This window comes from Larus michahellis, chromosome 11 (genome assembly GCF_964199755.1).
Source record: "Larus michahellis chromosome 11, bLarMic1.1, whole genome shotgun sequence".
Taxonomy (NCBI): Eukaryota; Metazoa; Chordata; class Aves; order Charadriiformes; family Laridae; genus Larus; species Larus michahellis.
In genome coordinates this window covers 18,842,482-18,865,394 of record NC_133906.1, presented here as the reverse complement: position 1 = coordinate 18,865,394, position 22,913 = coordinate 18,842,482, and the positions used below count along the sequence as shown (strand labels likewise).

The following is a 22,913-nucleotide window of genomic DNA, read 5'->3' as shown; positions in this document are numbered from 1 at the left end:
ACATCATGACCTCGTGCAAAGTGCTATTCCCTACCACAGTTCTAATGTGACTTTCTGACCTACATTAAAACAAACAACACAATATCATCATCCAGAGTCAGAACACTTCTTTTGCCTCCTGTTCCAATCTGCATGAACTGCAGGTAGACTTGGGAAACTCCAGGAGATTCTGCTATGTTTCGGCTGTCTATCCTATTCTTGAAATAGCCAGACCTCAGTGGACTCGCACTCAGATCGCTGACACGTGGAAAGTCACATTTGCAACATAAGATAACTCAGTTGTGCGCTTCCCTGCCTTTGTTGTTCAAATCCCTGACTCTCCCCAGGCTGGCTCCCTGCTTCTTGGATGCAACTTATGTCTGGGGTACACAACTCAACTCACTGGATTCAAGCCATCTCAAATGTGGTTGACAAGGATAACTGCTCGGTGGCCTGACAGCCTGCCACTGGAGCCTTGACAGATTTGCTGCCTTGAGGGATGACAAACCTACCCCATCGAAATACAAACATACCCCCATCATACAGATCTGTTCCTGAAAGAGAAACTACTTCAGATAAAGTGCATTAAAAAGAAAAAAGGAGAAAACTCTGTAATCTGAAGAACACCATCTTCAGATCTTCATAATGATCCTTTATATGCACATGTGTCCATGTCCCTCAAAACGTCTGTCTCTTCTTCTCACTTAATGCCTCTGAAAATCATTTTCAACTGTCTTCTGTCCTGCAGAAGACACGACATAAAACAGATTTGCAGAAATGAACTCTGAAAATGTCACCCGACTTTCTACCCAAAGAGGACTAAAGCTCTATTAGTCTCCACTTGCCAGCTCTGGGATATAAAGTACTTTTTGCAAATATCACCAGACTCCTGCGCTCATCTGCCTCCCGAGCTCAGTGTTTAAATGAAGCACTCAGAAAATACAGACCCAAGGAGGCAAGATATATTTGCCAGTGTATTGAGAGAAGCAATAGAAATCCCATTTTAACAAACTGTTCTCTAGCTCAGAGAATGAAATCCAGTCTGGTGAAGGTCAATTCTGGCTCTATAGATACTGTTTAAGTCCCTCTTAGGTCTGTAGCTGTCACAGAGGCCACGCACTTTTGGAAATGTTTGTCCTGATAGGAGATCCCCATGTTTTTCAGGAACAAATAGCAGATGCTGCTTTTTTAACACATTCCCTACAACATAACCATAATCAGGGAGAGATGAGCAACACCCTGCTCTAAACACTCAATGAGTGGGCACCAAATAAGGTAAATCTGCCCATTTCTTGGCTAACTCCTGCTCCTGCAGGAATTCAAGGATGCCTGCAGATCCATGGCAGTGGAGGAGCAGGGACATAGATGTGCCAGTGGAGAGACAAACCCACAGGAGGATGAGACAGTGCCCTCGAACATCAAACTCTCAGCCTTCCCCTGCATATCTGACCATTAACTTAAGTTACCATTTCTAGCATGAGCTGGTGACACCAGAGCCAGAATAATGCTCCTTTCTGGAGGACATCAGGGGCTTTTCCTTCATTTTGATTATATGAATATAGCTCCAACCATGTCACGGCTGGAGGTACCCAGCAAAAAACTGAAAGCAACGACATCCATGAGAAAGAGTCAAGGCACAATTAGGGTAGGCGAATTACAATGACGAAGAAGCCCTCTCTACAGGAATTCGTTAATGACAAAAAGAAATCTGCCCAACAACGCAGCAAAAAAGAGAAACTGGGACACATATAAACCCCCTCTCTTTTAGCCAGCAAGCATCGATCCTTGTAAACCCCTTCCATGACTATGAGCTCTCTCTCAGAAAGTAGCACAGTCTTGTTTCACCAGCAGTTTTGCATCACGAAGGTGACCTTCTCCACGATGCTGCAAAACAGTCAGGGTGTAAAGTGTGACACATAGATTGGGATCTGATTCCTACCTGAACTGGGCTGTTTTAGGGAGTTCTTCAGCCCAGTTCAGTCAAAGGTAATTTTTTCAGCAAGCTTTGGATCAAGCATGGTATAAATTGAAGCTCCCAAGGCCTCCGTAGTTTGGCTTTTTGTCTGGAGGAGAGTGTGCAGGGTGGTGTTTGTGCTGATGAATAGCTTGGCATTATAGTAACAAGGTGCAGGAGATCCAAACCCCTGCTGATGTTAATATACATGAGTCACCACTGCTGTGTGCGCCAAACATGCTTCCAAATGAAGCTGCAGTTTGCCCTTGGTTTTTTTAGCTGGGCAAAGGCAAGTTTGCAAAACTAATTTTTTTTTTCAGTGATTCAAGATATCGACATAGCAGAAATCTCTGTCTTCATCTGCTTACTGGCAAACATCACACAAAGACGTCTGTTGTGTGTTTGCATTTTATTAATAGTTTACAACTTGAATTTTTCTTCACTTTTGTTATTGCTGATCTCACAGAAAACTATAAAAACATATATATAGATAGATAGATGTCTGCCAAACAGATTTCTTGGAAGAATGCAGAAAAGTGTGAATAATGGGTTCTGAAGTATGGATAATTAGCAGATCAAATAACCCCAAGGACTGCGGAATTTTTTCATCATCTGCAGATATTCGCCATTCCTATTTTTCTAAATAAATTATGTGTACCCTACAGGTACATTTTTTCTCCCAGTTCATATAATAAAAATAGAGGTGTCTACTGCGGGAGTAGAGGAGGTTATTTATTTATTTTAATTTAATGCTTCTGACAGTGAGAAAACGAAAGGTCTGGCTGCAGTTAGGAATCATATGGGCAGCTGCTGTACAAACTTCCTGACCATAGCACCTCTACCCTGACCTTTCCACTCCTACAAAAGGCTGTTGTTCAATTTAGCTCAGTAATGCCAAGCTAAAGAAGTCTGCCAGTGTCAGCAGGATGCTCAGTGGGTAGCAGGCACACAGCAAAGATTGTGAACCTATTGCTCTCTGGGTGCCAAGGGCTGCAGCTCTCCCTTAGGTTTCCAAGTCATATTTCAGCATTTTTTTTTTTCCTAAATATTACGTTACTTCTTATTTACTTGCCCTGCGTCTCATTACATCCATAAATAAGGAATATGCAAACTTCCAGCAACACAAAATCAAAGCAATTTGCTTCTCATCTGAAGCAGGGCAAGGCTAGAACACAGGAAAGGGTCCTCCCCCCCTCCCCGCCCCACCAACAGCAGTTTATCTGCCACTAGAGTCACTCATCACCAGCCCACAGCTGATATATGCTCTGAAAGGTGTGTGTAGCTTTGCCCATACATTTTTGGAAATAAATTAATAGATAACAGAATGGCTGCCCCACTGAGGTGTTCAGCTGCTGACCTGTAGAAGCAGTAAGGGACTGATCCTTAAAAAATGGATAGGGGTCTGTTGCAATCTAGGAGTTCACAAGAGCAGGTTTTTCATAGCAACTCTCTTATCAAAAAGTAGGGGGCCAGAACTCTATATTCTACTAAGATCACAAGAAAAATGATGCAACTGTTACTTATTATAAATAAACCTGATACAGTGTTTCAGAACTTGAGCTCTCCAAATCTTCATTTTTTCCTAATGAAACTCTGCCATCTTAGAGGCAAAATAAAAATCTTCCCTTAGAGACAGTAATTTAATAGCAGGGACATTAATTAATTTCATCTCCACATCAATGCTCTGTTTTATTTAAACTCCCATCCTGCAGCCACTGGGGTGCTTGAGCATCTGCAAAGCCTGCAAGAGCCCTGGACTGCAGCCAAGGGGAGGTTTGGTGTAGGTGGCAGATGGCAGACTAATGTAGACATGACAGAACCAGCTCTAAGCTAGTTTGCTTGGGCAGCAGTAGTGGTTTACCAAGAGTAACACGGTGCTTAGCCCAGGAAAAGCTGGATAAATTAGAACCATTCATACTTAGCTCAGACAATAGGATGACCGTGGACCTTTGCTAGGAATAATGAAATTATGGCTATTACAAACATGCTTTAAGTACCCAGATGCCCTAAACCCAGCTATTCTTCATCTTTGTTGATGAAAATTTGCAACAGTGATTCACCAAAGGATCCAGAATGGTGGCGATACATGTGAATCATGGTAGTTTCCCTCCTTAGAAATCTCCCCACTGGACTACAATGGTAAACTTAATCATTGCACCCTACGTGCATGACACACCTCAATCCAACACCCAGGCCTACAAAAGCAAGTTTTGACATCACCCAGAGGCCTTGCTAAATCCTTAGCTACAACCTGCTGAGGCCTGAAAAATATAATTCAATGTCAAGGAAAGATGTCAGGAAGCACTGTCAGGAAGACGTTTCTATCAGTAGCCCCACTAAAAATCAAATTGATCTTTCATTACCCCATGCAGTTAACCTATGTAAATATGTGCTAATGACCACTTCACTAGTAATTCATTTCATTTGTTCATCAAGCCACAGAAAGACACAAGCAAGCACTGTTCAAAAAAGCACATCTTTCGTGATCAGGCCCATCCAGCCTGGAAGGGAAATGCAAGAAGCCAGTGGCAGAGTAACACCACTGATAGGACAGCCATCCTACACTTCTCACTGCGAGCAGTTTCCGAAAGGTAAACTCAGCAACTTGCTGATGCTACAACACTGAAAATATTCTCCTGGCCATTCCAGCCACTGCTGTTGCTATTAACCACCTTCTTATTGCTCTGACCTGTTGATCTTCGCAGTGGTGAAGCAGGGGTTCATGCACTATGCCCATGCACTGCAATGCTGAAACAAGGACAGCCAAGTTCTTCTACAGATAAGTCTGTTCTCCCTAGTCCTTGCCAAGTAGGCACGAGCAAGGGTGCAGTGATATCTTCTCATCTAGTGAGACAAACACCAGTCACTGAGCTGTCAAAGGTGAATCAGAGATTTTGATGCAATTGCTCAAACTCTGGTGGATACCTTGCAAAACCCATGGCTCATCTGAACTTCATATGCAGGGAAATCTGCCTTTCTGATTTTTGAACTTGTTTTCCTTCTAGGACAGGCAAATCATAAACCAACAAGAAGAAAGTTAAGTTTTGCATTCTTTCTGCAGAAGATGAAAGGGACTGGATTCAGCAGAGGCCTGCTGAAGCTGAACTTCTTAAAGAAACAGGACTTACGTGATAAAGCTTTTTGTGTATAGACATACACACCTTTTTCTTTTTTGTCCACAATACCTTAAGCACAATAGCTAGTTCAAGGGCAGTTTTACTGAACAAAAAGCATCTCCAAAAAAACACATTTCACAAAAATGACTAGGTTAAAGAGAGATACTTAGAGAAAATGAATGCACACACCCTTTATTTTCTATTTATATAAAGCCAAGCCGCTGGGAAAGCTTTAATCAATGCTCATCATCAAGCAGAAGGCACCGTCCATCTGAAACCTGAGTGTTGTTGGTCCTACTGCTCATTGTATTGTTAGACTTTTAACTAGGGTTATTTTCACTGTACAGCCATTTACCCAGGAATAATCCCGGTTCAGAGGCAGAAGCAGAGCTTTGTATCAGAGGGGCTATGCCAGGGCTTTCCTGTAACTTTTGCCAACCTACTCTGAGGACACAGCCCCAAGGAGAATAAGGATCAGGGCCGCGCAGTCTTAAGCCTGCTGTCACTTCAGCTTTCTTTTGTCTGCTACTGGCCTGGACTCTGTGAATGGAACTGGACTCCTAACTGTTATTCTGACCCCATGGAAAACCGTATTTCAAAATCACAGGCAGCATCAGAACTGTATCTCCCCCCAGCCTCCCTAACATCTAAGCAGTGGATGCCAAGCTCCAGGCTTCCCATCGGCAGGGATACAGCTCTGCCTGATGAGCAGGGTTGCAGTAAAGGATTTTCTTCCTTAAGTACTTGGGTACGAACAGAACTTGGGAAATACCTGCCACAGGGGAGAATGGTTGGGAAAGCTAGGAACACACAACAGCAGTGTTGCAGTTTTGGCTGGGTTGGCCAATGACAAGATGACAGATCGTCTCCCCCACCTCACGCTCCAAGAAGAGAAAGAAAAGAGATAAAGAGATTTATGAGTTTAGAAAAAAAACCCTAAACTACTTTAATGAAATATTAATTATAAAATAAAAAGGAAATAATGAAGTAGATACAACATATACAAATATACACAAAACCATATCAAGCTCGCAGGGAGATGTCACCGCAGGCACTGTGGAAGTTCCAGACTGGACTCAGTGACAAACGGGAAACAGAACACACTGACCGGGATCAAGAGGCGGATGAGCTGACGGGGTCCTCCTCAGACGTCAGTCACTAAAGAAAGAGAGCCACTGGAGAAGCAGTCCATTGCAGGAGACACATGGCAGCAAAAGCCAACAAAGAAGGGCCAACAGGACCCCCTTTGCTCCCTCAGCTTTTATACTGAGCATGGCGGATGAGACGGAACACCCGATTGGTCAGTTTGGGTCACCTGACCTGTCCCCGCCTCCCCCCAGGGTAAACACCCGGGTCAGCTGACCCTGGTTGCCACGGCAACTGGTGTGAGCACGGGCCTCCCGCCGGACAGAGTTGGCCCTACTCCACCCCAAACCGGGCCAAGGGGGGAAATACCCTCAAAAAAATAGCGGCAAAAAGTATGAAAAGTCAGGAGCTGCTTTAAGACTCCAAATAATAGCACCAGTGTGTTAGAAACCATCAGGATAAAAAGCAAAAAGCTCACTGACCAGAGCAGGGCTTGACCCCTGGCTTCCCTCCCCTCCTTGACGCTTTCCCCCAGAGAAGGGTCTGAGGAATCGCTGCCAGCTGTGCTGGGAGCACCACGTGTGGGGCAAAAGAGGGACTTAGGTGCGTGGTTTGCCATCTATCATCCAGTGAAACACAAAAAAGCTCCTTGCCTGCCTCCAGGGCTGCCAGGCTCCAGCTCTGGTGTCCAAAGGGGTTGTGTCCAAAGCCACAATGCTCCAGTGAGGCACCCACGATACCTGCGAATGAGCCCCACTTTTAACTATTGCCACTTGCCTTCAAGAGCTCAGAACACTCTTCATCTTCAGTGCCAGATTTGGAGTCGTCTCCTGCCTCTGCCTATTACTCATGACTAAAATAGCAATAGTAGCAGTCTCCCGATTTTAGTTACTACTTTTCTTGTGGTAGATGCTCACGCTTCTGACAACAGCTGGGTGCAGACTCAGCAAGACAAATCCCATTCTCAGAGTTCTTTGCCATTCGAAAGTAAACTTAATTAGTCTACTGCATAGATGCACGTGGAAAACATAACTTCTGGAGAACTGAAACACCCACAAACACTCTCGGTGGAATCCTCCAGAAGTGCTGCAGCCTGCTGTCCCTACAAACACATATCACAGGCCACAGCCATGTACCCTAGCACCATGTGCTGTAGCATTTTTATGTTCTGTCAATAATTCTCTCCAGCAGCTCAGCAAGTCTGGCAAAGCCCAAGGCTATAGCCACTGGTTTTTATGAGCATAATAAGCAGAGTTTATTTCCACACCACAGACATAAACATTTCCAGGATCCCAGCCACGTACACAGGGCACCTGAGACACCAGCAGCTGTCTCCAGCTCCACTTGACCCCCTGAAAAAGGAGGCACAGAAAATGCTATCCCAGCAGGCATTAATGCAGGTTAATTAAACCTAAACTGCTCGGCAGGGGCACGGTGAATTGAGAAGCGGTGCTTCTGCTGGCTGCCCAGTGCACCAATCCCACCATGGCATTATCATTAATGGTTCTCACACAAGCCTCAGGGCTCATTTGCTTGACAAGAGCAAAGCAGTAATTTTACTGTTGAACACTTGCAAAAATGATGCCCTGACTGTTATCAAAAATGAAGGCAAGTTATGTGAGCAGTTAACTGAAGGTTACTTTTTAGGGCCAAACCTCTGAATAGATCAGACGTCAATTAGTTCATGCATGGAAGGAGGAGGGGAAAGAAAACATAAAAAGGAGGAAGAAAACAGAAGAGGGCAAAAGAAGCAGCGGTAAAGAGATGGACTTAATTGGCTTCCCTGAATCAGTGCTCTGAGGGATAGAAGGGGGAAGACTTTAACCATGGCAGCTGCCTGCCTTCCCCAGGGAGCTCTGACCATGCCAGTTGGTCGCCAGCTGCCACAATTTAAGCAGTGCAGCTGGGACAGTGGGAAGAAGCTGAGGCTTCAGCACATGCAGGAGAAGCACCCTTCAATCTGTACCATCCACAAGGTTTTGGGGCTTTTGCTTTCCTCTGCATTCCTCAAGTGAAAACCTCATGAGAAAACCTCAAAGGTCCAACAAATTGCTTCATTTGCATGATGGACACTTGAAGAGGAACAAAGTCATCCACAGAGTGAATGTATCTGGGCACCCTCCAATTCAAGATTTTTAGAAAAAAAAACCAGACTCTTTGAGACTTAGGAAACTACTTAAAGAAAAATTTTTGGTTTTGACAAAGTTTCCCCAGTAAAAAAAAAATAAATCATTAGTGATGTTAAATATCCCATTTGATTCACTCTAAATAAAAAAAGATGGGGTTTTCACCTTAAAATAACTTTCCTTTTGAAAATTATAGTTATATGAGGCTCCAAAAGTGAAAGCTGAAAAAAAGATAGAGTATAAAGCTGCAGTTGAAGTTGCCTTTGTTTAAAAATAATGACGTTTTTGTTTGCTCTTATCCAAAAGAAATGTGGAATCATAACTTTTCTTCTGAAACGCAAAAAAAGTGGATGGAGTCATCCCTTTAACAAAACACCCTATCCGTCCTGCTTCACCCAATGGCAAATGTGAGGAAAAGCAAGAAAGTTGAACTCACAACCTGCAAGCTAACTCATGACCAAGAACTTGGTGGAGCCTGCCTGGCTCAAAGTCATGTCCCCGTCACCTGCAGGGTGACGAACCAGAGAAGACTTGTCCCTGCCCTCTGTGTGTGCTACCAAAGGGTTTAGCTGCTAACAACTGTTACTGCTCCGACTGTTAGCTGGATAGACTGCTCTGTTGGGCTCCTTTAAGATGATGTAGCATGAGCCCAGTGGTTCTCTGAATTTTGTGGAGAATAAGATTGATGGGAGGGAGGGGGCAGGAATAGGATTCCCCAGGATTGAGACCTGGAAGAATTAAGCCTGTAGACAACAAACTAAATTCAAAGGTATAACTAGAGGTTTTCTTGCAGTTAATGGGTTTAGAAACAATTTGGGTCACAGATTTAGCAAAGCTTTCTTTTATGATTAAACAGTAGGAGAAAGAAAAACAGACTGCTCGTTTCTCTGTCTCCCTCCCAGAGCAGCTGCCAACACTGCAGGACATTTGGTCTCAGCTAAGCTTACCCAGGTGGGGTGACGGCCACTTGCTGCTGCCTTGAAGGTACACCCAGGGACACCAAGCCTGCACCCCAGCTCCTGCAGCCCAGTGCCAGGCACAGCCCTGAGCCATGTCCTGCCAGACTGCACCATGCTGGGGGAGGCACCGAGACAGCTCACTGGCAGCGAAATTAAAGCACACCGTTATTTATTTCCAGATAAGTTCAATTCTGGACCCGTCAACCTTGACAGGACCATAAATACTCTCAGGCTGAGTGATTCTCTTGGATTAGGGATGGAAATATTGCAGTTGGGAGCTTATTTGTCCAAATTCCCACTCTCCCCATCCCTCCTCTTCACTGTGCTCACCACCTTTTTTGATATTTATCCCAAGAAAGGTCAGCCTTTTGCCTTACTGGTTTGCTCCTGGAGCACACCCTGGCTTGGTTGATATAAGCAGACTTGACGCAGGCAAGGACTGAACCTCACAGAGAGCACCCGTTGGTTTTCTGATCACATCCCGGACTGGCTGTCAGGCTCCAAAGGCAACAGGATTTATTGCACTGAAACACGGCGGCAGCAGCAGCCGCCCGTGAGGAGCCTACGGAGCTTCATGCACAGGAATAAAAATTTCAGGGCCGCTTGGAGATATGAAATATTTCTTAATTACTTTCTGTTCCAGCACAGCTTGAGGATTTTGCTGCTGTTGTTGTTCTTGGGGCTTGTTTGGTAGTTTTGGCTTTTTTTTTTTTTTTTAAATGTTACTGGTAGCAAAGCAGTATTAATGCCAGCTTCCTTGCTGTGTCTCATAAAGGACTAGCTATGGCTTTGCTCAGGCACTGGCTGCTCATGGAGGATGCTGGCACAGAGAGGGTGCCAGCCTCTGTCAGCATGGGATCATTTACCTCATGCTGAAAGACATTAAAATCTCCTCCCCTGAGACATTTCTCCATAATGGCTTTGTGGAGAGGTGCATCATTATAACGTTTGCTTAAAAGAAGCCTGGACAAGCTCCTTCCATTGATTCCCTTCTAGCCCTGCCAGATCATGCATTTCATTAATGCCCCTGCTGCTCAGTAACATTTGTCCCTCGAACTGCGATTCCTAAGGCACAATTTTCCCAATCACCCTTAAAACTTAAGCCTTGCTCCTCCTCTGTTCCTCTTGCTTAATCTCTGCCCCCAACACAAACATGATGTTTTTCACTGCTGAAGCCAACACCTAAGACACAAAAGGTCCAGTGGGTGCTAAACTAAGTTTGTTTCTGGGCTGCTGCTCATTGAGTCCTGAGCGAAGAAAGGAGGAAGTCTCTGGGGGAAATGAGAAGGCGCAGAGGCTGAAACCTGTTCCTCCCACCCTTCCCACATCCTCAGATGCTGCATAAACACACGCAGCCTCAACAGCCAGGACTGCAATAGCAAGAGGAAACTGCCAGGGCTCTGGGAGCTGCACCGTATTCAGAGCTTTCCTCTCTCAACAACACTTTGAAAAGCACCAGTTTTGCACCAGCCATCAATCAGTAAAAAGGCCCACAGCTGAACTGCTCAAGTAAATGGACGATCCTTTTGCAGCAGGTTTTTTGGGTAGAGGGATGCAGGTACCAGGCTACAAGGGGAATAACGAACACTGATTGTTTTCTCCTCCTTGTGCCAGGATCAAGGCCTGCTCGGATGTCGTCCTAGGCAGATCAGAGGTGGCTGCATGTCCCCACACTGAGGTCATTGGCACTCACACACCTCTTTTCGTTTCCCCACACACACACACTGCAAGGCCCTCCATAACACTGGCATGGAGCCTCTCCTGCATCCCCAGAGCTAAGGTGAGAGGAGCACATTGCTGTAGTATCCTCCAGTTCAACCCCTCCCACCAGTTCTCTTGGCTGGTCCTGGATTGTGTCTTGCATCAGGCAAATTCCAAGACCCAAAAACAGAGCTAAAAGACTTCAGCTCCCCTCATTCTGTGCAGCTGAAGGAGAAGAGAAGAGAAGAATGATTTTTCATCACCTCTTCACATCCCTTTTTCCTCTGCTTCACGTGTGAACTGAGAACAAGGCAGCACTAGCAGTTCAAAAGCCTTCCCACCCATGCCACAGTTAGTGCATCAGTTTTCAACCAGGGGAAATTGGTTCTGCGTAACCATAAAACATCAAACCCTGGACATGACCTTAGAGCAGTCAGCCTCCAAAACAGAGAAGCGGCAGAACCAGGATTTGCTTCCCTGTTACCAAACCGGCTCACATCTTTGCTCCTAAAAATGACACATTTTCTTCCAGCATACCAGGTTGGGGAGGACAGCAGGGGTGGGCAGCTGGACAGAAAAGAGAATGACAATTTTGCCAGGACAGCCCAATGACCGTGGTAGGTCATGTTTTTTAATCTTTTCTAGGTTAAACATAGGCAGTTGTGTCTTGTTATATTACATTATATAATATGATTTGTTGATATAGTTTGATAGGTTGAATCCAAGAACATGGTGACTCATGTAGGAAATTGGAAGCCTCTGTCTCCAGCATAGTGTTTCCGGAAGCTAGAGTGAATCAAATTGATTGTATTTATTTAGTTATTTTTCCTATTTAGTAAGTAAGTATTTATTTAGTTATTTTGAAAGTTTGTAAGGGAAACCTCCCCTGATTTGAGAGGGGGAGGGAAGCTACAAGGCTTGGGTGCTACAGATTCTGTAAAATAAAATATTTTTAGGAAATGTGCCAAAAATGGAACAAGAGGAGAAGGGAATGTCACCAAAAGCAGGTGTCAGGACTCCTGGGTTGCAGTCCCTGGCTCCAGCACTGACTTCAGAGAAAGGCAGCTTTTCCCTGTGAAGCAGCCTGGCTGCCAAGGAGTTCCTCGCTTTGGGAGCCGAGAGCTTTTGACAAAAAGCCTGAGCTTTTCTGAAATCCTTCCCTCTAACATCTGGCCATCTCAGTTTACCCAGACATAAAGATCCACTTCAGAGTAGCATTGTAAATCTTAATTAAGATCTGTAAACTATAGATGAAAGGATTATATGAGTACACAAGCATCAGTATCAGGTATAGCCCCTGAGAAGCACACACTTTCATGCTGTACCATGCACGGCGGCATTGAGAAATGGATGAATGTCACAGCATTATTGATTTGGTAGCTACTAAAAAGCTCCAGGATCCCTGGCAATAAAAGCATGATAATGAGAAGTAGCCAGGATAGCACTATTTCTGCAAACAGTATTTGCATTCGCTGGGACTACAGCATCAGCTGTATTTATCAATAGAGAAGTGAGGGCTGGTTTGAATGCAAAAGATTAACCAAGTTCATTTTGCAGAAAATGTTGTGGCTGTGGTTTACCTTTTTAGCATTGACTGCAAGGTATCAGTAAAAAAGACCCGCTCACCCAAAAAGTGAATGCTGCAAAACAAAACCAAAAGCTATCAGAAGAGAGTATAACTGCTATTTGGGTTTGGCGATTAGGTTTTTTTAGTAGGTGAAGCCCTCAAATTCTCAATAGCTGAAATACCAAAACCGTGGTCTATTTATACGCAGGACATGCAGGAGCACAACTTCGTTACAAGGTGAAGGAAAAGCAGAATGTTAAATTGCCCTAACGAGTAGTTAGTATTTAATGAAAAAGAAGGTAAAGTATTGCTTTACAAAAGCCCAAAGTGTCAGAGATTTCTCTTGAGAGGGCTATATAATGTAATTAAGGCCAAGTGCTGTGATGAAAAGAGCTACCTCAATGATGTATGTTGTCTGATATTGCCCCCCCCCCGATATCTCCCCCACTAGTCTCTGTGTAAATGAGGACACAGCTCTAAGAAGCTGACATCTATGATTTACCATAGCAGGGTATTTCCAAAAGCAGAAAGAAGGGCAGTTAGTAAATGCCATTTGCTCTCCTACCAAGAGGAAGGGGAAAGATGCTGCTGTGCTTTAACAGAGGCTGCGTAAAACAAATGGCTGCTTTGCTACTGCAGGTCATTAGCGTAGGTACAGCCATAAATTTTGTTGTTCCCTACTGCTGCCGCTGCGGTACATCTCTCACCCATAGAGCAGCAATCCTGCTGAAACCGTCCTCTGAGCTCATGACATTTTGGACAAAAGGCACCCTCGCGATGCACTGGGGACCCTGTGAAGCCTCACTTTCCGCCTGTGTGTGCACTTGGTGACACACGGGCTGGAGCTGCATCCTCCACTTCCCCTGCCTGCGGTCCCACGTGCTCAGCCCCAGTGAGATGTTCAGCGCTCAGGCTCTGATGGACATGGGGCAGTTTGCTCGGACATTTCAAGGCTTCGAAACTCTATTTTGTCTTGATTTTTTTCTCATTAAATGAATAGTTCTCTCTTCATTTATCTCCTTTCAGGATGAATTTACTCTAATGACTGCCACACATTCCACATGGCAGGAAATAAAGGAAAACTTTTCACCTCCCAAGCTTCCTGAATAAGTGATTAATTAAACAGTAATGATTACACTTCCTTTGGTAATGCTGTACAGGCAGAGAACTTTTGTATCGGAAGGAAAAAGAAAGGCAGAAAGCAAATTCCTCCAACATTGCTTGCCTTGGAAAAGCTTGCAAATCCTGCTGGCAGAAAGTTTATAGTCCTCTGCAGAGATCCCAGCTGGGTGATTTTTTTCCTGTCTCTCAGACACAAATACCATGTAAATTCTCTGAAATTACTTGGTAACTAAGAAAGATATACACGGCAAATACCCTATCACCACATAACACAGTAATTACGTATTCTTCATCCAGGTACTAATTATATTACCTCTCGATTACTCAGTGATTACACTTTGAAGTAATTACCATGACACTTCCCATGAAGTAATTACCAGCAGAAGTAGGGAGGTGATTGTCCCCCTGTACTCAGCACTGGTGAGGCCACACCTTGAGTATTGTGTCCAGTTTTGGGCACCTCAATACGAGAGAGATATTGAGGTGCTGGAGCGAGTGCAGAGGAGGGCAACGAAGCTGGTGAAGGGCCTGGAGAATAAATCTGATGAGGAGCGATTGAAGGAGCTGGGACTGTTTAGTTTGAGGAAGAGGAGGCTGAGGGGAGAGCTCATCGCTCTCTACAACTACTTGAAAGGCCATTGTAGAGAGGTTGGTGCTGGTCTCTTCTCACAGGTAATTAGCGATAGAACAAGAGGGAATGGGTTCAAGCTGCAGCAGGGTAGGTTTAGGCTGGACATTAGGAAAAAATTCTTCACAGAAAGAATGGTCAGACACTGGAATAGGCTGCCCAGGGAGGCGGTGGGGTCACCATCCCTGGATGTGTTTAAGAGTCGTTCAGATGTGGTGTTGGGGGATATGGTGTACGGGAGAACTTTGTAGAGTGGAGCTGATGGTTGGACTCGATGATCCCAAGGGTCTTTTCCAACCTGAATGATTCTATGATTCTATGACACCTATGTAGTCTGGGTGATAAAGTAGCAATAATCGTGTATCCATTCTAGGGGGAACTGGGTTCCCTATGAACACCTTCTCCCAACACTTGGTACTAAAACCAGATCTGGAGATCTCCCAAGGAGTAGGGCTGTGAGAAAGGGAACATGTCCTTCCTCCCAGCATATTGGTGGGCTGCAGATCTTCCTCTACTGATCAACAGTTGAAGACCTCTGAAAGCAAGACACTCATTTAATGTCAAAGGGAGCCAAAATCACCAGGGCAAAAAGCATAGTGAGTAGTCAGGAGGCTTTGAAGACAATATGGTGGCTCCAGAGAAGCGGCAGAACAAGACAGCTGACAAGCGTTCACTGTGTGGCAGCACTGAGTGACAAACTAGCACCACGACCCACATTGCAGCACTCCTACAGAAGCAGTCAAGCCCCATGACTCCAGCTTTACTGCTCCAAAATCAGAAGAGTTTGTGCCATGTGGCTAAGCCTGATGAGCTCCCCAGGGTGACTGATGGCACCAACTCACATGATATGTACCCAGACATCATACAACCACAACGCAGATGAATCCCTTAACACAGGAACACAAGGCTCAAAACGTTCACACTTGCAAAGGCACTGCTTATAGTCCTCCCAGGATTCAAGTAACCAAATCATACAGTTAGTACATGTTCATCAAGTAATTTCTTCAAACATGGTATTTGGCTAGCACTGCTGAATAAATCAGAGGGGGAAAGGGAGGAAAGGATTTTTTAAAACAAAGACTACTGCCACCTACAGCTCTTGCTTGCCTTTCCCATCACCTCCTGAAGCTCATTTCTGATCACATACATCATTCCAATTCTCCCTGCATCCTAGAAAGATGACCCTTTTTAATTGCAGCAAGTTTTAGAGGTTCACTTCTGCCAACCTTTTCAGACCAGTCCTGAAAGCTCAGAGGCGACCTGGGCAGCATTTTAAGAGCTTAGAGTTCTGGCACTGTCCCTTAATAATGCTTAAGCGGATGCTAATAGGTTAACATGTTAAGTGTTGCCTCTTTCTTGCCTGAACCAAATGAGAAATATTTCAATTACACTATTCCCATGGAAGATCCCTACCCACTCTAGTTATTATAAGCCAGGCCGCAATCATCACGTATCTGCCTGCTGAAAGCAAAGATCACAGCTCTTCGGAGTTTATGTTTTGTGATTGCACTGTTCCTGATCCGGGACAGGGCATCCTCTGGGAGATCACGATGCAAATAATAAATAAAGTCTCCAAGCTTCTCCCCACCCCGTGCTAGAACAGCGCTCATCTCCCAGACCCTGGCATGATCTGAGCTCTTTTTTTTTCCTAATTAAGAACAGGTCTTACCTACAGCTTGTTGAAATAGATGGGAATTTTCCACTGATTTCAGTGTATACAGGGTCCAGCCCCTAGAGTAATTTCCAGCAAAATAAAGTACTCAGGGAAATCACCATGAGAGTTTATTAATAAATCTTATGATGAGTTTATTGCATACTGCATAGGGAGAGGGAAGGAAGAGGGAAACTGCATACTGTCCAAAAAAAGTGTGCTTCCCCATTAAAAATACCCTTCCCTCAAGAGCATAATAATTATCAATGAAAACTGGTCAAGTGTGTGCTTCAGAGGAGCAAAATTATTTCCGGCTCTGCAGAAAAAACCTGCTACTGGGCTTGTATTTCTGCATCCGATCACAACTTTGGTCACCTGGTATCACCCTGCCTGTAGGACATGGCTCCAGGTAGACAAGTCATCGCGTACCTCTGTCTGGTTGCAGTCAGCCCCACATCTTGGGGGTTTGATTCCTCCCCGCTTTACACTGGTGGAAGTCAATATTCTGCATGGATGGTGACGCTATGATAGCTCTGTGAAGCTGGATAATCTAGCTTCTACTAGAAGCTGTGAAGGTAGATAATCAGGTCAGTTCAGCCCTCCTTGACTTCCCTTGCTCAAAGGGCAGCATCTTGTTTATATGCCCTTTCCATTGGTATCTGCCTCTGCGGGTTGGGTGAGACCATTCCTGACTAAACACAGGTAGTTGCCTGAGGCAATATATAATCTACATCTGCAGTTTGCAGAGGAAGTTCTCCACTACGGACTTTAAAAGGAAACAATTTTCACTCAGGAGTGTTTCAGGCTGGAATTCCCCTTAAGAGAAAAAAATAAAGCAAAGCAATCCTGTCAGTAGAGGTGCACAGAGATATTGCCTCACAAGGGCTTAACTAAGAACATTCTCCTCCTGCTGTGCTGGTCACATAAAATGTAGTAAAAGTTCTGACCTCCTTCTTTGGCAAGACCTGGAGACACTTGGCTGGCTGAATTGAGCAGTAGCTTCTTCCTGCCCCAAATGGCACTGTGAGGAACGGTGAATACTGACATCTCCTCCTGCACTTGGGCTGACCTCAGCCAACACTCATCCTGCTGGGAAGCCTCATCATTTGTGCCAATGATCAGTTGAATGCAGACCACGCTTTAACCTACTGTGATGCTCTCACTGGGATCTTCCCACTCCCCAGCAAAAAGAAGAATTCCGGATTTGTCCTTAGGAAAGAAAATTTTCTCTTTGTGCACCCATCATCAAGAAAGTGGCATTGCTTAAGCTGCTTGCCACAAGGCAGGTGTCATCCCTGTTTGGGCTCTGTCAAACCTGAAAGTCCCTGATCAGCTCCTCTTTAGCAAGCAAAAATGAACAGGAAGGATCCAGCCTGTGCCTCTGCTAAATGGATGGCAGAGGCTCTGTGCCTGGAACATGCAGTTTCACCCATTGTGTCAAATGCATTTGGCCCTATTAACATTTTATCTGCGTGCCAGAGCAAGAGCAGGAGACTTGGCAACCACTCAAGAATAATCTTTCCTGGCACGCGGCACCCTGCTGCTGCAACAGCTCTGATGAACTTCGGGACAGTTGACTGGCAGCAGGGAAGAGATTGAAGATAGAGATGTGGAAGATGGGATGGGGACGGGGGAGCAGGCAGACCCAGGACTGGGAGCATGAGATTAAAAGGTGTACACGTGCGTGGGTACGGGTCTAAACTGTTCAATGCCAGAGGATCCTGAAGTTGTTTCGTTCAGTCACTGGCTTAGTCAATGGCTGGCTGCTGTTCCCTTTGTTTCCCTCTGAAAATAGAAGGTATTATTGCTTATCTGCATGAGACATCTGATCATTGGCCAGTGTTCACATATCACTGTGAGACAAAAAAGCTTCTCCCAGCAAAATAGTCCCCACCCACAAAAGCCTCCTGAGTGCCTTAGCTCAGGACAAATGGAAAATGGCAAGCGTAGATGTGACAGTGCAGATGCCATGGATCAGTGCTGATGACATGCTCTATCTTGGACAAACTCAGTAACAAAAGGGAGGGATCGCTTGCACTTCATCATGATATTTGGCATGGCCTCATCAAAGGAATCTCATGTAAAAAAATGCCCCATCTTATTTGCTTTCAACTGAACATCCACAAAACTTACTCTCAGGAAATTATTTGGTACCTCAGAGTCAGAGTAACAGAAGGTGCAAGCGATCAAGTTTGGGAAGCACCAGGAGTGAAAACAGGTTCCCCTCCATCAGCTGAGAGGTTGAGATTCAATTCTTCCATGGGCCAGAAGAACAGGTTAAACGTGCACCCAGACATGCAGGCTTCTCTAGGACCTGTCTCCATAGACTTGATCCAGGGCCTCTTATATAGCCAAACGTGAAATTAAAATAATAAATATACCACGAATGGTCTCCTGATACATTCAAATGCCCTAGCACTGGACTGGGTGTAATTAGTTAGTAAAATTTCTATTCACATTAATTAATTGGAACACCTAGAGTTTCAAAACATATATCTGTGATTATACTGCTTAAATAGCTTACGGTATTACCAGCTAAGGCAAAAGGGAGGGATGAAGAAGTTAGTGATTAAAAGCAATACTTTAATGAGATAGCAATCCAAATTTTACAGAATTCATCAGGGATGGTGGTGAAGAACATCCAAATTAGAGCAGCAAAAAACACGCTACAGAGCCAAAATGAGGTGAACCATCAGTGTCAGGCATGCAGACTGTCAGCCAGAACATCTGGGTTGTCGGGTAGGGGACAGCAGCAGTGTGATGACAAGAGGGTCAATAACTGCCACCAGCCACGTGACTCCCTGAATTCATTAGCATAATAAGCATCACACCAGGAAATTGCAATAGATGCCAAAATGTAGAAGGAGAAGAGGAAAAACAAAGGCAGCTTGGGAGAGCATCCTGATGAGGAGAAAGAGAGGAGTCCATATAACGAGGACAGCTGGAAGTCAAAACACACAGGGCCCACTGCAGCGTTTTCCTCCTGGAAGTAAGATTTCGCATCTTGCCTGGTTTCCTAAGGAAATGGCTGTTGCGCAGTCATGCGCCGCCTGTGTGTCTGCCTGCCCTACCTGTTCCAACCCAGTTCTACCCAGTGGCATGGTCTCGAAGGTGCAGACATCCCATGTGTTTTGCAAAAACAGGAAGACAGGGATGTTCTGGGGGCAGCTGGGTTGCAGTGGGGTTACTGACCGTGCAGCCCTCAAGATATTGCTTATTAGTCTTCAGAGAAGCCACACAAGATGTTTGACTCCTGCGTTTGGTTTGTGTGACTCCTTGCCTTGTGGAACAATGGCTTTTCTTTACTATGATTTCTCTGAAGTTATGCTGCATCCCTGGGGCCTCATGCAGGGGATAAGAGACTCAGCTAATCTGCACCTGGGAATCCTCAACAATATGAGGAGTCATAGCATGCTGCAGCCAGGGGACTTACTAAGCCATGGAAGTGTCAACGTGTGAAGCTGAAAAAATTACCAGGTTCTCCCAAATGAGTTTTTACTGGTGAATTAATAATGTTCCAGCATAAGGGCAACAGAAAATGTCTGTCTTTAATTTCTTTTTCTCACTGATTTATTAACAGCATGGAAACACAAGCATGGCACAACACAAGGGTCAACTCCCAAATCCCCGTTCTTCTTATAAATCAGGGAAATTACATTTCTTTCCAAGCCAGGGAGGCATCAGAATCAGTTCCAGCATGTGAATGTGTGGCCTGGAGATCCCAACACCTTCAGAGCAAAGCCAGTACACTTAACACTTAAATTACCTTTGATAGCATGCAAGGGAGCACGTAGACAGACTCCCTCAATTTGAATCCTCCTCTCAACACAGCTAATTCAACCCAAAACCTGCAAACCAAGTTCCTGAGAAAGGAAAATGTAATTACTTACCCCACGCCTAAAAATCCTACCAGTTAAATGAATATCTTTGTCCTCCTGCTGAAACAGAGGAGTATCCCCTTGCCTGTTGTGCTTATCTCCTGCCTTGCAGTGCAACCAGCTGCTTTGCTGCGTAGCCCAGCACGTAGGTCCCGCATCAGCCATGCTGAGATGGGAGACATCTTTGAAAACACACTTAAACCTGGCTGGCAATGATCTCTCCTCAGCATGGCTTTTGGCTGCTCCTCCAGCCAGCTTTCCTCTGTGGTAGTTTATTTGTCCTTGTCAGTTCTTCAAGATGCAACTCTGTCCCATCCAGTGATTTCCCTGTCTAGGCTGACTTGGGGAGAACGGAATAACAGCAAAAGGCAAAAAGTTCTTCAAAGGAGGAAGGTGACAAGGAGCTGAGTTCGGTTGGTCTGAAGCTTTTTATCATACCCTACTAGTGTGTAATGAATCTGCATCTTCCCACTGCAACTGCAGACTCATAAAATCCGGTTCAGTGTTTCCCTTTTATTCGCACTGATGATAATACAACTAATTGTAGTCTTCCTGCCCACTGAAAATTGAATGAAGAAGGAAATCTGCATACTGACTGAACATGCTGCCAGGGAGAATAATAAATGAAAATCAAAGGCCCGGTTCCCAGATGACTGTGTGCAAAAGAATCAGTTTGCATGAGAATTCACACTTTCAGTCACCACTGGAAGTCTGCCGTTGATGGCCTTTTCTGGTGAAAGTGATACAACCACTTTCTCTTCCTCAGACGAAAATGTGTGATGTTCAAGAATGCACAAAATCGTGCCCCTTCTCACAGCGCCCAGGCAGCGAGGCCAGGAAAAACCCAGCTTTGGCTGTGTGAATTCCACGTGCAGCATCCCTTGATATCAGCCTGATTTATGTGATGACTTCGTGAAAAAAAGAGATAATTATGTAGATTGGGATTATTTATTTACGTAGCCCTGTCACATTTGGAATGAAACTGGAGCCCCCGATCTGCTCAAATTCCCTTGCACAGCTGATGTAGAGGTTCCCTGTCAGAACAGATAGAGCATGCGCCTGTCACGCTGGCTCTCTCTGGAAGTGAAAGGACATTATTCAGGCATGAATCACTCGAATCGGGGCAGCGCCTGTCCCAGAAGCCTCCTCAGCTCCGAGCCAGTGTGCACGGCTGCTGTCGGTCACGACAGGAGCAGCCACGGCAGTTTTATGGGTAGATTTGGAAGCCCAGTTCCCTGCAGCCAGCTGCGTGGACATGCTGGAGATGTATCACACCAGCCCATGGCAGGCTGACAGCAGCCTGGTGTTTGCCTGGTCTTTCAAGAAAAAAGCAGCATAAACCAATACCACAACTCAGATGCAGGTTTCACAATAAAATCACATGAATGGTGCTCGTATCCCATTGCCACCTCTTAAAAGTGACATGACCGAATGCCCGTGTTGTTTTTCCCATCTAGACTGGTTTCTGGAGTGCATCTCTGCTAGTTTTTGTCAAGAGAGCATATGTGTAACCTTTCCAAAAGTCCCCTGGTACCACCTTTCTCATCTACTGAACTATGTCCTGCCGTGAGATGGTTCAGCAGTGAACAGGACACTCTTCCTTTGCAAGTCTATAGGGCTTGCAAACCAGAGCTACCAATTCTCCCTACTTCTGAGGAGTCAGGGCTGAAGCAGGGAGCAACTGGAAGTGAAGTTCCTGATACAACAGAATGCAACACGCTTTTTAAGACATCTTGAATGGGAAAGGTGTTCTACAGGCATACCCGAGTCATCTTTACACCCTCGCCTTCCCCCTGCCCATCGTCCTGGGCCTGCTGGAGAGAGCAGCTATCAGGCTGCTGTGATTTGTGGCCGCTTCAAACCACTTTTTGTGATTTCGACATTCATATTTATTGGATTGCAGACTGGCCTGGACGTTCCCTTCCAGCTCTCTGCTCATTTATGCAAGAAGACATCTATTTAACTCTTTAGATCAGCTGTGTCTCCTCCTTGCATCACTGGCGCAGTGCCAAGGGGACGGAGCTGAGGCTACAGTCTGACCTTACACATTAAATACAAATCACATGAGTCAGTAAACCATTTGTCTCTACGGGGGGGCCCTGTACCTGCCAGAGAAGAGCAATTAAATGAGCAAGTGTCCAGAGAGCTACAGAAACAGAGGAAACTGGATATATTTGGAGGTGTTGGAGTAGTCTTCTTCACAACGTATCTGACGGTTACATTCCTCATTAGCTTTACTTCCCCTCTCATCAGCCCTACAACCCAGGGGTGAAAAGCAGGGCCAGAGCAAGAGTGAAACCCCAGACTGCCATCAGGGAGGGGGTGTTATCTCACACACAACCTGCCTGCCCTCAGGAGGGCAGCTTCACGCTGGGAGCTGGGCGCCTGCACCCACTGACTGACATTCTCTCCCCATCCCCTCGGGTGTTTGCTGCCCAGGGGCTGGCTTGCAGCCTGTTACTAACTTGGACTTGTCTCTTCAGTTCACTTCACTCATTTGCTGTGGGGGGAGATTAAAAAGCAGCAGAAAAACAAACCTCGAAAGGAATATTTTTTAACTTGTTGCTGGACAGAGCTCAGGCCGGGGCGGGGGGAAGGGGGGAGAACAGGATGTCCTCTGAACATATATTTTTCTGGAACAAAAAGAATCGCTTATTCTCTTCCCATGTAGAAACATGGGTGGGGAGAGGGGGACCACACTGTCTAATAGCTAAGAGTATTCCTTTGGCTTAAGCCCAGAATCAGGGCTCCAATTAGGATCACAAAAAAGGCCGGTATTGGTAGCCGTCTGTGGAGGACATGCTTCTATCCACCTGAGAATGCAGCGCCTACCTGGCGCCTTTCCAGTCGTGCCCCTTTCCCCCCTGAGGGCCTACTGTCTCCTCCGTAAAATTCTCATCACGACAATTTTTAAGCAGCCTGTTGTGACAAGATCATTTCAAGCGCTGCGTGCCCAGCGCCAGCCTGCCCCGACGATGCTCCAGGTCAGGGCTAACCTGCCGCTGACTCTGGCTCGGATGCAGGAGATCCTGCTCCTGCCTTGCTCCCATCCTCCCAGGCCGCATCAACATTTCATCTAACCATGGAAGTGACAATACAAACTCTGCTTTCCTGAAAGCAGATGGGGCGCAAAAAAAAAAAAAAAA

The 22,913-nt window shown here is 45.4% G+C and overlaps 1 long non-coding RNA gene across 1 annotated transcript in view; it reads right to left on the bottom strand.

Annotated features, from left to right (window-relative positions):
* Positions 1 to 6,271, bottom strand: part of LOC141749999 (uncharacterized) — a 42,450-nt gene extending 36,179 nt beyond the window's left edge. Inside the window, exon 1 of the long non-coding RNA XR_012589546.1 lies at positions 6,158 to 6,271. This is a non-coding gene — a long non-coding RNA (uncharacterized LOC141749999). The remainder of the gene's footprint in view (positions 1 to 6,157) is intronic.
* Positions 6,272 to 22,913: the final 16,642 nt, after the last annotated feature.